The sequence below is a fragment of the Passer domesticus genome, chromosome 7 (assembly GCF_036417665.1).
Source record: "Passer domesticus isolate bPasDom1 chromosome 7, bPasDom1.hap1, whole genome shotgun sequence".
NCBI lineage: Eukaryota > Metazoa > Chordata > Aves > Passeriformes > Passeridae > Passer > Passer domesticus.
The window spans coordinates 41,879,518-41,893,201 of NC_087480.1; the positions used below are offsets into that span (position 1 = coordinate 41,879,518).

Consider the following 13,684-nt stretch of genomic DNA (forward strand, 5'->3'; position numbering starts at 1 on the left):
AAACACTGCAGAAACGGCATGAAATCTAAAATAGTGCTGCCAGTGTGTGTCTTTCCCTCTTGCTTGTGGTGGGCTGCCTGGCAGGGTATGCCTGCTGCAGCAGGGGCATTCCTTACAGTGGCACCAGCCAGGCCTGAGCTGCCTGGCACACCTGCCCATGGAAAGGTGAACTCTGTGTGCTGAAAGCCCCTTGGCAGCTTTTCCTTCTGCTGAAGAATGCCTGGTGCCCAAATTAGCCTTCAGAGGCCCAGGCTGAGGTGACTTCTGTCCTTTCCTGCCTTGCTTCACAGCTCTGAGCTGGCTGCACTCGCCGGTACAGGCAGGATGCATTGTCAGCTTTCTCTTTGTGACTTTCTGATTTTAAACGGTTGGATAAGGTGTACAGCAAGAAGTGTGTTGCAGTAAGTGGTATTGCCATGTGTATTTATATAAAATATGATGTCTCAACCTGCAGGCTATTTGCTGTGCAAGGAAGTGTGGTTTTTAAATGCTTCCCCTTCTGCTGTCAGAGTTGTCTTGGGAATGGCTTTTAGGACTCGAATTAAAACAAGATACTGATCCAAAACTGTACATTGTGGAGAACATAATTGATAAGAACTGGATATTTAACACAGAGTGATTTGGGAATATTGACAGTTTTGGTGTGTAACTTAGGAGCAGCTTCTAAGCCCTCTTGGTATCTGAAAATGTGTAGAAGTATTTTGTTATTTGTCCAGGGTAAAAATTGTCTGTGTTTTGGCAACTAAATAAATGCTTGAGTATTGTGCACCTAAACTCTTATACATTGCATCTGCTTTGCTAAAGGGCTAACAAAGAAGTCTGTTATGTACTGTGTAAGTTTCAGAAAACACCCATAGTGTGTATACACATGCATTTACATCTATTTAAGTATATACATGTATAAAACCTTCTCTTTGCACCAACTTTGTGCATTTCCTTTGTGCAGCAGCTGAAACAGCTTCCAGAATGGCCTTTTAAAAACTTCAACACTCTCGGAGCCCTGAAACTGCTGTCGCTGCAGAGCTTTCCCCTGCCAGCTCAAAGTAGGAGATTGAGAAGTAAGCTCTCGTAAATAATGTGGCAGTGGTACTTTTGCTAAAATCCAGAACGGTTTGTCCCCCCATGGCTCATGTGAACTGGAATATCTAGTGCCCATCCCCTTGAAGGAGGTGTTGGCAAAAGCCTTGGCTTGCAAGGTGGGAGTGCCGTAGGTGACCTTTTGGATGGGTTCTCGTGCCATTTTCAACTAAGCCTTTTGTTAACATACTAGTTTAGCTCTTGCTGAGGCTCTGATGCAGAAGGACTCGCGTTTTCCCTAAAGCAAATGCCACGGGTTTTAAGTGTTACAACTTGTGAATGAGCCACTCTCTCCTCCAGCTTAAGCAGTCCTCTCTGGGCTCTTTGCAGGATGGTGCAGGCTTGGATTGCATTCCAGCAGTGCCATCTGCTGTCGTGTTGGGGCACCCAATTCTGAGGGATGGCTGTCAGGCTCAACGCTGGAGCTCACTCCCTGCAGTTATTATCTTCACAGCGGAGGAAAAGCACTTCATAACAGTGCAGGATAGGCCCAGCTAAACCATGTTTTTATCACAGAACCATGGAATCTGTTGGCTCGGAAGGGAGCTACTGCCTTGCTGTTGGCCCTGGTGTGGGTCTCTGTGATGGCATGTCCCTGCAGCCTCCCCCGTGCCTCCCTGCCCTGTGTGTTGCAGTTTGGTAATGGAGCCATTTTGCCTTCCCTAATTAAACAAATTCCTTAACTTTAACTGGATTGCTGTGTAGTTAAACAGCCTCTGCCTCTTCCAGCAGTTCCATTCATTGCATTGATACCACTTTTACAGGGGATTTGTGTATGTTTGCTCCATCTAACCCTACTAGGTTAAACATAACATAGCTTCATGGATTTTTAAGCCCACACTCTTACCTCCTTTTATGGCCTCTTCTGATAACTGCAGGCCAGATAGCTTCATTAAATTACTTCATTGTGTGTCTATATCTGTCACATTCATTCCTTCCAGTGTAAAAAACCTTTCAAACAGCTGAGACTGTGAAATAACTGTCTAAAGGAGGAGAGGTTCAGAGGCTGGGGTGTTTTAATAGGACTTGGTTTACAAATAGGATTTCTGAGTAATCTTGGTGGCACAGATTACTGTCTCAATCCTGGCAGTAGCTCTGATGCCATCCTTCTGAAAGTAGATGTGTATAAAAAAATGTCATCTTTGCACAATAAATTCTTAAGCTAGCAATTCAGATTCTGTATGTATCTCAAATGTAAAGATTTTTACTGTCAGCTCAAAGATTGCTTGCAGCATACAGGAAAGAGCTACATTTTGGAATTCCTTTCCCATGATTGTTGCTTCTTTTTTCTCACCAGCTGGACGGATTTTGCAAAGTTTTCAGTAGGTAAGAAGGACTGAGATATAATTGCAAGTTTTGATGGTGATGAGGAAGGATATAAAATTCTGACTCGTGCATCACCACAGTGACTTTGTAACAGAAGTTCTGAAATTACTCTCTATGGCTTAGGGAAAGGTTGTGCTGTGTGCATGGAAAACTCCTGGACAAAGCTCCATGACTTGCTCATACAAAGCCTTCTTGGCTGGGGTGGCAGCAATATGTAACCTATCCTCGTTAATTGTCTGTACTAATGAATGACTGGCAGTGCACACATCTGATCCATCTGCCACATAAATGTTTTTCTTTTGCCAATCAGCCAGAGTCTGGCAGATGCTGTGCAGCAGAAAAAAATCTGCAAGTGTGGTGTTGCATTACTCCACAGGGAATTGGTGCTGAAGTAGGAGCATTTCTGAATCAGTCATGACACTGCCATACTCTTGAAGTTAATTTGGCTTAGACATCAAATATTACTCACTGGTCCCTGAAGGAATATCTGATTTCAGTTTGCTTCTCCAGTTGCTTTCTCTATCCTAGAGAAAAAACAATAAAGGAAGAGTTTTACTCTCACTTGTGTGTGCAGAAGAGTATTCTCACTTGCTCCTGCAGACTGGTGCTCAATGTCCATACCTCGCTGTGAGGCATTTGCTGGGCTGTTATCTAATGGCACTCATTTCCACAGTATGCATTTTGATGGAAAACAGTGTGATCCTGTAGATAAGAGTTTCTTGCAGATGGAGATTTTCATTTCAGTTCTGCTACTGATCTTATATATGTCCTTCCCCAGCATCTCTGGTCCTTGTATTTTCTTGTCTTATAGGTGTTAAGCTCCCTGGGACTACCATCATACTGTGATGGTTCAGTGTGTCTTCTCAGGCTGTGCTATGATACAAATAATATTCTGATTAAAAATTGAGCCCTTGGCCTACATCAGTGCTTGTTAAAGCATCGTGCATTTTATTGGCAGAGGTTTTTCGTTTGGTTTGATGATTAAGATAATACCACAGTGTGAGAAGAAACCTAATGGAAGCAGGAAATCAATCATATCCTAAAAAAAGTTGATTGCCAAAGCTGCCTGCTGAGATAAATTAATATTAATCTTACAGATAGTCTTTGATCTCTAAAAAGAAATTTGGCTTCCTTCTTGATTATTGTTTTTAGCCTTTTCTCCTAGTTTATTTTTAATTGGCAGTAGCGTCTTGCACCCTAATAAAGCAATCTCTAACATTGCCATGTAAGGGGAGTATCTCTCTCGGAGAACACTGAGAACCCACTGAACTGGTGTGGTAAATTCTGGTTTTCAAGAAGAAAGAAAGTGCCAAACTCCAGGGCCCAGTGTTTGAACTGCCCTCCTCACTGGAAGTACCCTCGGCCCTTGGAGAATACACGTGGATGGAGGGGGTCGTGTGCTCTCTGAATTGATAATGATAATTGTAATAATGATAATAATAGTAGTAGTAGTAGTAGTAGTAGTGTAAGGGTTTTGTGCAGGTCTTTCCACGCCGGAGTCTGTCAGAGCTGCGGCGGGGAGGGAAGTGCCGCCAGCGGCTGCTTCCCGGCTCCTTTCCCTCGATTTTCCCTTGGTTTTCCTTCGCTTTTTCCCTTGGTTTTCCCTCGCTTTTTCCCTTGGTTTTTGTTCGGTTTTCCCTTGGTTTTTGCTCGGTTTTCCCTTGGTTTTTACTCGGTCTTCCCTTGGTTTTCGCTCCGTTTTCCCTTGGTTTTCTCTCGGTTTTCCTTGGTTCTCACTCGGCTCTCGCCGCCCGGCGCGGCTGGAGGTCCCGCGCGGTCCGGCAGGGGGCGCCCCCGCGGCCGCCGCCCGGCCCGAGCCCTCAGGGCGGGCGCTGGGAATGGCGGCCGGGGCGATGGCGGCCCGGGGGGATCCGCGGAGAGAAACGGAGCTGCCACCTGTCCCACCCTGCGCTTGTCCGCTTCCTCAGGCTCTGGGCGAGCGGAGGGCTTCCCACCGCCGAGGTGGGATCGAAGTGAGCGATGAAACCCAACGCTGAAGGTCAACGTTTTTTCCTGACAGGGCAGTAGAAATCTCCCCAAGGAGTCCTATTGCTTGAGACACTAATTAAAAATGGAATAATTCAAATCTATGGCAACATGTATCACAGTCAACCCTTTACTGCTGTAGGTCACTTAGGGCTGCCACCCCACAAAGACAAAAGGTTTTTGATCGCTTTTAGCAGTCAGCAGGACTCTGTTTCATCCCCAGAATCTCGATTCCATTAACATTTTCTGCTGGAGTTTGAGGACCTGGGATGCCTCAGCTAAAGAGTCTCCAGCCTAAATGAAGTATGTAGGCAAATGCAAAGGCTTAAATAAGCATTCTGGGCTGAAATCTGATGCTCTGTCTGACCACACTAATTTCTCATGAGAAACTTGGAACAAATAATTGGATATTTCATTCTTGATAGTTGCATTAATCCTCTTGAGTCATTCTGTATGTCCATCTCCTTTAATTTCCCATTGTGCTGTAAGAAAAAGGTCAATATCTAAGATCCCCAAGGTTCTGAAAGTTTCCCAGGTGCCAGAAGTTGACTTTTAGGTGATTTACTCTATATAAAGGTACGAGAGCTGGAGTTTGCCATGACAGCTGGTTGGTAAACAGCCAATGCTCAAAGCATCTATCTGTGTCCTCACAAGTTGTTATTCTGTGGAACTACTTGAAACTTGTAATTACAGGCTCTTTGTTTAACTTTCAAGTATACCTTATTCATAGTTGAAGTATAAACACAGGAATGCGTGTGTGGAGAATGGGCCTTAAAAAATGACCCAAATTCAACAAAAGCTTTTCTGTGGTTCTCTCTATAAGGTGCTTTGTAATAGGGGAAGCTACCTCTCATGACCTCCCTAAGTGAGCTTCAAGTAAGTTCTTAGTGACTTGATGGCTTTCAACTTCTTGTATGAAAATCATTCAAGTGCCTCCTTAGAGAGAGGATGTCATGGAAAGAGCATTCCTGCATGCACGGGACTCTCCACAGGAGCGCTGTCCAGAGCCTCAGCAGGGCATCAGGGTTGCAACAGGTCTGGAGCGTGAGCTGCTTCCTCACAGCTAGCATTGTTTTCCACAGGTCGAAGTTCAAGGACCTTCTTAGAGGCTTCAGTAGCCAGCATGGAAATAAAGGTCATTAACTTGTATTCTTCAAGCACTTTGTCCCCCATTGCAAGCTCCCACTCTGCCTTTTTTTTTGAGGCATTTGTGAATATATGGGAATAAAGTGGTCTGTGTGTATTTGGGATCTTATCAGAATGGATCAGTGCTTAATGTACATAAACAGTGATCAATTGAGTACAAAATAACAAAAACAGTTTGTAAGGGGATTTTACTTTTTGTCAGTTATACCTTTAAAGCTATTGATCTGCCAGAGAGTGTTTTGGAGGTTTTTTCCATTTTTAGGGATTGCATATTTTGATGTGTCACCAGATGATTATAGAATTAAGACACAAATGTAGCTCAGCGTTAAGAGCTGAAATCAGTAATAAATATTTCATTAAGTTGTCTTAAACTGTCAGGGTGAGGAAATATACAATGTTCTTTATTAAACTTATGGATCATGTTGTTGAACCTCAGTTTACAGTTGTATATCAACAGCTAAATATAAAGTGTAAGGTCTTAAAGTCCTATTAGAAAAACTAGAAGCATGAGATGGAGACATTAAGAAGACATGTAAAAAGTTGGGGCATTTTGACTAACATCTTATGCTGAATTTCTGTTTGGTTCTGTAGGCAGTCTCCTTTCAGAAATGCTCATTTTAAGAGACAGAAAATTAACATCTGCCAGAAGATATCAAAACTGAGAGGATAAAACAGCCTTTCTCTGGTATCTGTGTACATAGAGACTTTTCAATGTCTTTATTTAAACAGCATATCTCCTGATGATTTCTCACAGCTCCTTTCCTAAGAACATGTCAGATGTTTTCCCTTTCTAGTGAAACAGGCAGTTTTTATTCACCTTTTGTTTAAAGTCTTACTAGGGACCTTGGGAAAAGATGTTACACTAAAGCTGAATGTGTTCAGCAGCAGGTTTGTCCTTCAGTAGGCACTGGCCTCATGAATCAATGTAACCTAAACCAAGTAAAACCCCTTTTCCCTCGTGTGCTCTCTCTGGGGGTGAGTCCAAGGGCTGAAAAGTGCTTTCTTTTCTGACTGGCTCTAGTCAGATCGAGTCACTTGGGGAGAGTCTGGATGGCATTTGCATGCAGATTGTTTTCATGTATGAAAAATGCATGAATATTCCCTCGGGTGTTAATTAATGCAATTTTTAGTTATTGAGAACTTCAAGCAAAAAATCAGTGTGTTCTCAGACTGTATTCAAATGTGCTCCCTACACCTAATTATTTGGACACACTCCTTAGGAATGTGTGGCAGACAAACTTCTCCTTCCTTCTATATTCCTGTGACTAACTGTGTCTTTGTAAGAGGGAGAATGTTGGGGTTTTTTTTCAGTTTTCCTTAGCTAGTTGTGAAGTAGGAGAATTTATTGTCCATTTCTGTTCACAATAATTGAGTTTATGGGTTTTAATTTGTTGGGTTATATTAGCTGTAGTATCCCTACTAAGTAAAGAGGAGGAGCTTGAACAACCTTTGATCAGACTTTAAATACTGCATTTTATAGTTGATTTAATCAGTAAACAGTAGGAGATTATTATATTTCTTGGGAATTTTTTCAAATTATAAAAATAACTGAACAAATGATAAAAATAGAACTCTTTCCCTCAGGACAGTGTTAATGAGGCTACAGTTTGGGTGGGATAAAGACACATGCAGCAGGTTTGTATGTTCCTGCTCTGTGTAGGATATGTGACTCTCTGGAATGAGGATTCCTTGTTGTTGACAAGGAATTTAATGCATGTGGAGGAAAAAGATTAATTGCTACTGGTTCTGATTTTCAACTTCACCTCCACAAAAGGAAGGTCCCTGTAATATCTCAAACTGTGTCATGAAAACAACTCAACTCCTTCACTAGTGGTGGTAGCTCGTACTGCTGCATTGAAATCAGCTCTGAAAGCTTAGTTTCTCTTGTAGTCTCCATGTTGGCTCTTGGAGCTTCTGGGAGCTAAGACAATGAAAATTAACAGCTTGATCCCATTAACAGCTTCCATATTCTTTTTTTCTGCACAGAGCCATCCCTTTAGACATAGATGCTACAGGAAAAATATCAAATGGGTTCTGAACAAAGCAGTTTTCACTGGAGGACATGGCTAACTTGAAAGCAGTGCTGTTAGTACCAGTCTGGGTGAGAAAGAACTTCATTTTTTCACAATCCATATTTTCAGTCAAGCAACAGGACAGTTTGACTTCCAGTTCCTGTCATAGTATGAAAGGAGAACACAAAACTGTGTACACCCTTGACTATTGCTTAGTGAAATACCAAGAAACACAACAATGTTGTAACTGTGTTACAATTGCAGAGAAGCAGATCTGAGTATCTTGTTCATACTTGGGGATATACCATAATTGCATCAATATTTAGTGATGGTAATGTGGAGAACAAAAGTTATTGACCTCCTCCTGCACACCCAGCATACTCACAGTGCACAAGGCATTTCCAGATAATTCTGTGCACAGTGGCTTTGCAGGAGCAAAACTTCTGCACAGGAGCTCCATGAACAAAACTAGAATTAGTATTTCTGCAATACATCTGGTATCATTGCAGTAGAAAGTTGTGAATAATACAAGGCAGCAGAATGTTTTAGATGGCAATTTCACTTTGCTTCTATCTGAGAAATTAAAAGGTCTTTTCAAGACACCTAAAATCCAGTGCTCAATAGCTTAATTTAATATGAACTATTTTTGAAAGTGAATGGAAAATCATAGGTAATGGTGATCGATACATTACTTTTGATGAAAAAAAAGATTCCCTAGGATGACATCACTTCTTGCATTGTTATAGCAGCCCTTAAGCTAGGCAGTCCCAGGGCTGAAGAGAAAAATGTACAGAAAAGAAATTATGTCTCCAACTTTTTTTTTTTTTTTACCTCTGTTTCACACTGAGTTTATTTCAGTCTCTGTGTTCAGATGATCCACCTGAAATTTGTTTTGTTGAGGTAAGTTGAGAACATAAGCTCTGAAATTAATGATAAGTTCCAGTTCAAGGTTGTCTGGTTATTTAAATAAGGTAACATTTTTTTCTTTAATGTCAAGATTGAAGAAATTTATTTACTCCAGGTTCACAAACAGCTGCCTTCAGCTTTAATTCAAATATATAGTGTTTGAAATCTGTCAGTGGAAGCCTCCCTGATGCCTCTGTCTATTTGTGGAATTCAAACTTTTTTGAAAGCAATAGTTTCTAAGCTGCAGAAAATATTTTAGAATGTGGCTAGTGTGCCACCTCCTTGTGTGTCATCTTTCCAAGCAGCTTTGCAGGAGAGCAGCATCACAAAGGTCTTGCACATTGTTTGGTTTTGTGTCAAAATCTGTGTTACCACTGGGAATTAAGAGTAAAAGGATGTGTACAAATATAGCTGCTCCTTCCTTTGAGCCATGTGAGTTGTGTCACTCAGACGGACACCTGTTACACTGGACAGCAGCACGGTGAAAATGATGAAATACATCTAATTACAATTAAATGAGGTAGACATTGAAAACTTTCAGTAATTGTTTGATGTGGAATATTGATCTGATAGCAGTTGCCTGGGGAGGGATTTACAAGAATTACATATAAACAGTATTGCTGTTGAAAATTACCGTAACTGTAAAGGTGGAGTGAGTTCAAGATTTGAACTCACTTGCTTTGGTTGTACTTGCCACATTCCTCCCTCAGGTGCAGAAAGGTAGGTATATTTAAATAGTTACCTCTCTGTGCCTTGACACTGTAGATAATATTCAGAGATAAAGACACTATATATCTGATGAAAATTTTACTCAGTGAGAGCTGAAATGCTACTAAATAATGCACCATGAAATAATATTTTTAACTCTTACACTGCTTCCCATCCATGCCAAACTATTAAATTTTCCAAAGGTATTTCTTTCTATTAAAGAGCAAATTAAATTGTTGTGTTGTGTATCAGACAGACATTTTGGTGAGTGGAGAAGTTTGATAATTTTCCCAAAGTCACAGGAGAAGTTGGTGACCACCAGGAATAGAAGGCACAATGCTGACAGCCAAGTCTGTGTGAGCCACAAGACTGTCCTTCCTCCTGCACACAGAGAAGCACTGGCACGAAAGGGAAGTAATTTCTGTGGGTTTGGAGAGGCCTTTCTGGTGATTCTGGCAGTGTCAGCAGAAGGACACACGGTTTGGATGGGAAGGACTGTGTGGCTCAAATTGTTTTGTAATGTTTTCAGCTTTCAAACTGATCTCATTTTATGAAGGTTGGCCAAATATTCTTCTTCTTCTTCCCCATGCAGGTAGAAGAACAAAGATGAAGCTACCATTTTTGTTGAAGATGTTAGTGAGTGGGGGATAAAAAAAGCCATATAATGCTTGTAAAGCCCTTTGGTCTGTGCTGTAGCAGGCACATGTGCCAAGGAAGAAACTTGTAAAACTGGTAAGAAGAATTGTTCTTTAGTGCTAGCTTTTAGATCTAGCTCTGGCATAAATAATGGAAAATATGTATAAATTATATTCAGCTACCTATTTTACTAGCAGTTCTCATATACTCCCATATTTTCAATGATTAACACCACTCCCCAGTTTTCAGTAGTCAAATGTCAAGACATTTTGTGTCCCTCCACTCTGTTTTCAGGCTGTAATTCCAGCAGGAACCGACAGTGTGAGTACTAACACTATGTAAAGCGAGACCAGAGAGATAGCAGCCCTCAAGAGAGTAGTCAGACAGGCAGCTGCTGGCTGGCCTGGGTCACACTCCATGGATGCAGCTGAACTGTTTGTGATGGGGAGGGAGCCGGCAGGGAACACAGCCCTTCCTGCCCACGCCATGGGATGGGTGCTGCCTTGAGGGCTGGTTATGTGTGGAGAAATATCTTTTCCTTCCTCTGATATTTTGACCCAGAAGAGTGGGTTAGTAGTGCAGAAGCATCAGGATGGCTTTCACAGAGCTTACCCCTGCCCATATGCTAGGTTTTGTCAGTATTAAAAATTGTTTAGTCCATATTTCTGTAATTACTGGAAAGACAACAGTAAAATAGTTTTCTTCTGAAGTCTTTGTTTATCCTCATAAATGTTTTTGCAAATGAAGGAGGTAAGTTCTTGTAGTACATTAAATAAACAGTGTGATTCTGCAGTTACTTTATACTGTCATCTTGGAATGGGTTGGGGATAATAAAAATAAGTGGTATTTAGTCATCTGACATCTGGCAATTAATATGAATACACTTTTCCATAGGCAACAGAAAGCAAAAGGATTATAAATGTAAAGTAATTATGTAATGTTAATGTTGCAGTAGTGGCCAAAGACCTTAGATTGGCAGTCCCATACCTTTAGGTGTTGTGCAAACAGTGAGTAAATATTTCTGGCTTAAAAAGCTTACAAATCCTGACAGCCTTTTTTTAGACAAGACTTGCTGTGTGTGCAGAGGGCGTTCTTGTTCAGTCACGACTAGAGCAGTCATCTTGAAATTGTGAAGGAAGCACAAGGTAGAGAATGTACAAATGAAAGTTGTAGAAACGGAAGAGAAAATGCATTTGTGGAATGAAAAAGTATTGATCACAGCTTGTTTCAGTGGACATTTATTTTATGTAGCAGCTGGTAAGATTCAGAGACATTTGGATTCCCGAAGGTACGTCATGCTCTGGTTGGCACTGCAACTTCAGACGTGGGAGTCCACCACATTGTCCTTGACACAGGCTGAGCACTGAGGTACATAACTCCCCCCTGAGCTCCACTGTGGCTTTATTGCAATGAGAGAGAAGAGACTCTTCTAAGTACTCAGGCCCAGATTTTTGGTGCGTTAGATTCCTGACTCTAAATTCTGCAGTCTTTTAATAGTGAGTTTTCAATATCTTACTACATCTAAAGAAAAAAAGGTAGTCAGTGCTTTACTGCATCCAGTTGGATTGATATTTACGTATGCTGCCTTCTGGCAGCTTTCCTTCTGTTAATGTCGCTCTGATTAGCTGTAAAAGACTGAGGAGATATTCTTGAAATAGGTTGTTCCTAAGGGCCACTCTGTTGTTTATCCTCTTATAGTATGGCACAGCTGGGAATGGCAATTTGCTCTTGTAACAGGTTGACCAAGGATCAGCTGCAGTATTAACAGATTAGTACCCAATAATTTCCAGTGAGCTGTTCTGTAATAAACTCAGCATGTTGATGTGGATTTTCAATGTTTAAATGTCTGTCTCCTTTATGTAACATTTCATTTCAAGTCAGCAAAAAACCCCAAAACCCCCAAAAAAACCCTGCCAAACAAAACTTCCCAAAAACCACCACCCCCCATATTCTATTCTATGAATTTACACTTTGATGTTAACAAACACTTTGATTTTAGACTTGTAAATTATGTAATGATATATGTATTTAGACATCTGGACAACAGCTCTGACAAAGCAAACAGGCCACTCTTAACCAATAGGTTGCTATGCTGCCAGCCAGAACAAATGAGAAGTATGTGGACTCAGTAGGAAGAAAACCAACCAGTTAATTTGTTTTCAAGGTTTATTATCATAGTTGAATCTTACTTATCAATGACCTCTGTACATACAAAACTGAATACATCTGTTATAACAGTGTTTTATTTATCTCACCACCCTGCTGTAAGCAGCTATCACTGTAGCATTACATATCCACTTATATCTCATTTTCCAAAGTGCATAGCTGCTATATGATGAAACCACAAAACAGCATTACAATTGTTAGCATTGAGAGGTGTAGCAGCACTCTTATTCCTTGCTGCCCTCTTAATTCTTCAGAGTTAGAGATGAGGACTTGTGTGGATCTTACAACAAAATTTCTGCATGGGAATTGGTAGGCAGGAGCTTTGGCAGTCTGGTGTCCTGAATGCTGATGGATCTTTTTCCAGTGCCCTGGATACAAGAGCGCTTTGATGTTACTTTGGATTTTAGCCATGGGAGATGCTACAACTCTTTTTCTCCAGAGAAAACATGGTGTTCTCTCGCCAGTTTTAGTCAGATGTTTAATGTTAACTTTTATATGTAAAATCAGCTATGCAAGAAAATGGAAAAAGCCTTTGCCCTCAGAGTGACACTGTGTTTCTTTAGCCTCTGAGCAACACAAGTTGGAATTACAGTGTTTGGCTCTTGGCCTTTGGAGCTGTCATAATGTCAATGAGAGTTATGACATGCTTGCCCTGACATTGTGCTGTGTTCACAGCATCTCTGTGCCCAGGACGCTGGAGTGAGCGATTGCAGATCTTCTATGGATGCTGTGGCAGGTTCTTTTGAACTGCAAAAGAGTTGTGCCAGATCTTCTTAAAATAATTTAAAGCCTTCAGGATCTGCTCACGAGCTGTGTGTGATGAAGCTGAGTGTGTGCCTTGGTTGCACAACGTAAAAGATGTGTTTTAGCAGGTTTTGAAGCACTGGATGTTGTGCTCATGAGAGCCAATTTTTTCATCCCTTAAACTGCAGCATCTCTGGTTCACATATGATAAGAGGTAATGCTATTTGTAACAATGTGCATTTGCTTGTTTTGCTATGGGTTGTTTTAAAAAAATCTGCTCCTGAAGGGTTGTTTTCCTTGTTTGCATGGCTGGCTTGTGAGGGCTTTAGTCACTTGGTTCAGGTTTGCTGCTGCTCCACTTAGCATCTAAAACATCTTGGCAAGGAGCATGAAGTGTTTTTCCTCTTCCCGGAGGCTCTGCAGAAGCTTCTGCACTGGCTGAGCCTGCCCCTTCACTGCGTGTTTCAAAAAGAAAAGGCAATTTCCCCTGTTGTCAGGCAGCCTGCGAGAAATGTGCCTCCTTGCCTCAAGAAGGATCCCAGCCCCTCTGATTCTCCACGTGTAAGGAAGAGGAGCTCATAATACTGCAAAATAAAATCCAGGATGGTGCTGTCAGCCTGTGATTGCTTTGGAGGTTGAAAAAGCAGGGAATTTGACAGAAGCTCTGAAGCCAATAAAGGACTCGTTTTGCCCTTGCTAGACTTGGCTTGAGATAAAAGTAACTGTGGGTGATGTATTTGATTGGTAGGAATCACACACAGTGGAAAACACATTAGCATTTCAGATCTATGGTATTTTGAGTCCAACATTATATGTGAAACAATAGCCAGCAATTTCAGCAGCAATAGTAAAACCCGTGTGAAAATTGATTAAGCAACAATATGTCCAGAGGGCAAGATATTTAGAGTGGGTATTTGGCCTTTGTTCATGCTTAAATGTTTTTAACCTTTCCAGTTATAAGTGGATTGTAGGTATAT

The 13,684-nt window shown here is 41.3% G+C and overlaps 1 long non-coding RNA gene across 1 annotated transcript; it reads left to right on the forward strand.

The window, feature by feature from the left end:
• Positions 1-4,957: 4,957 nt before the first annotated feature.
• LOC135305001 (uncharacterized) lies at positions 4,958-10,235 on the forward strand. Its single transcript, XR_010366279.1, has 5 exons — positions 4,958-5,524; positions 6,127-6,220; positions 7,522-7,636; positions 9,754-9,893; positions 10,092-10,235. It is a non-coding gene; the product is annotated as an uncharacterized LOC135305001 (long non-coding RNA).
• The last annotated feature ends 3,449 nt before the right edge of the window (positions 10,236-13,684 follow it).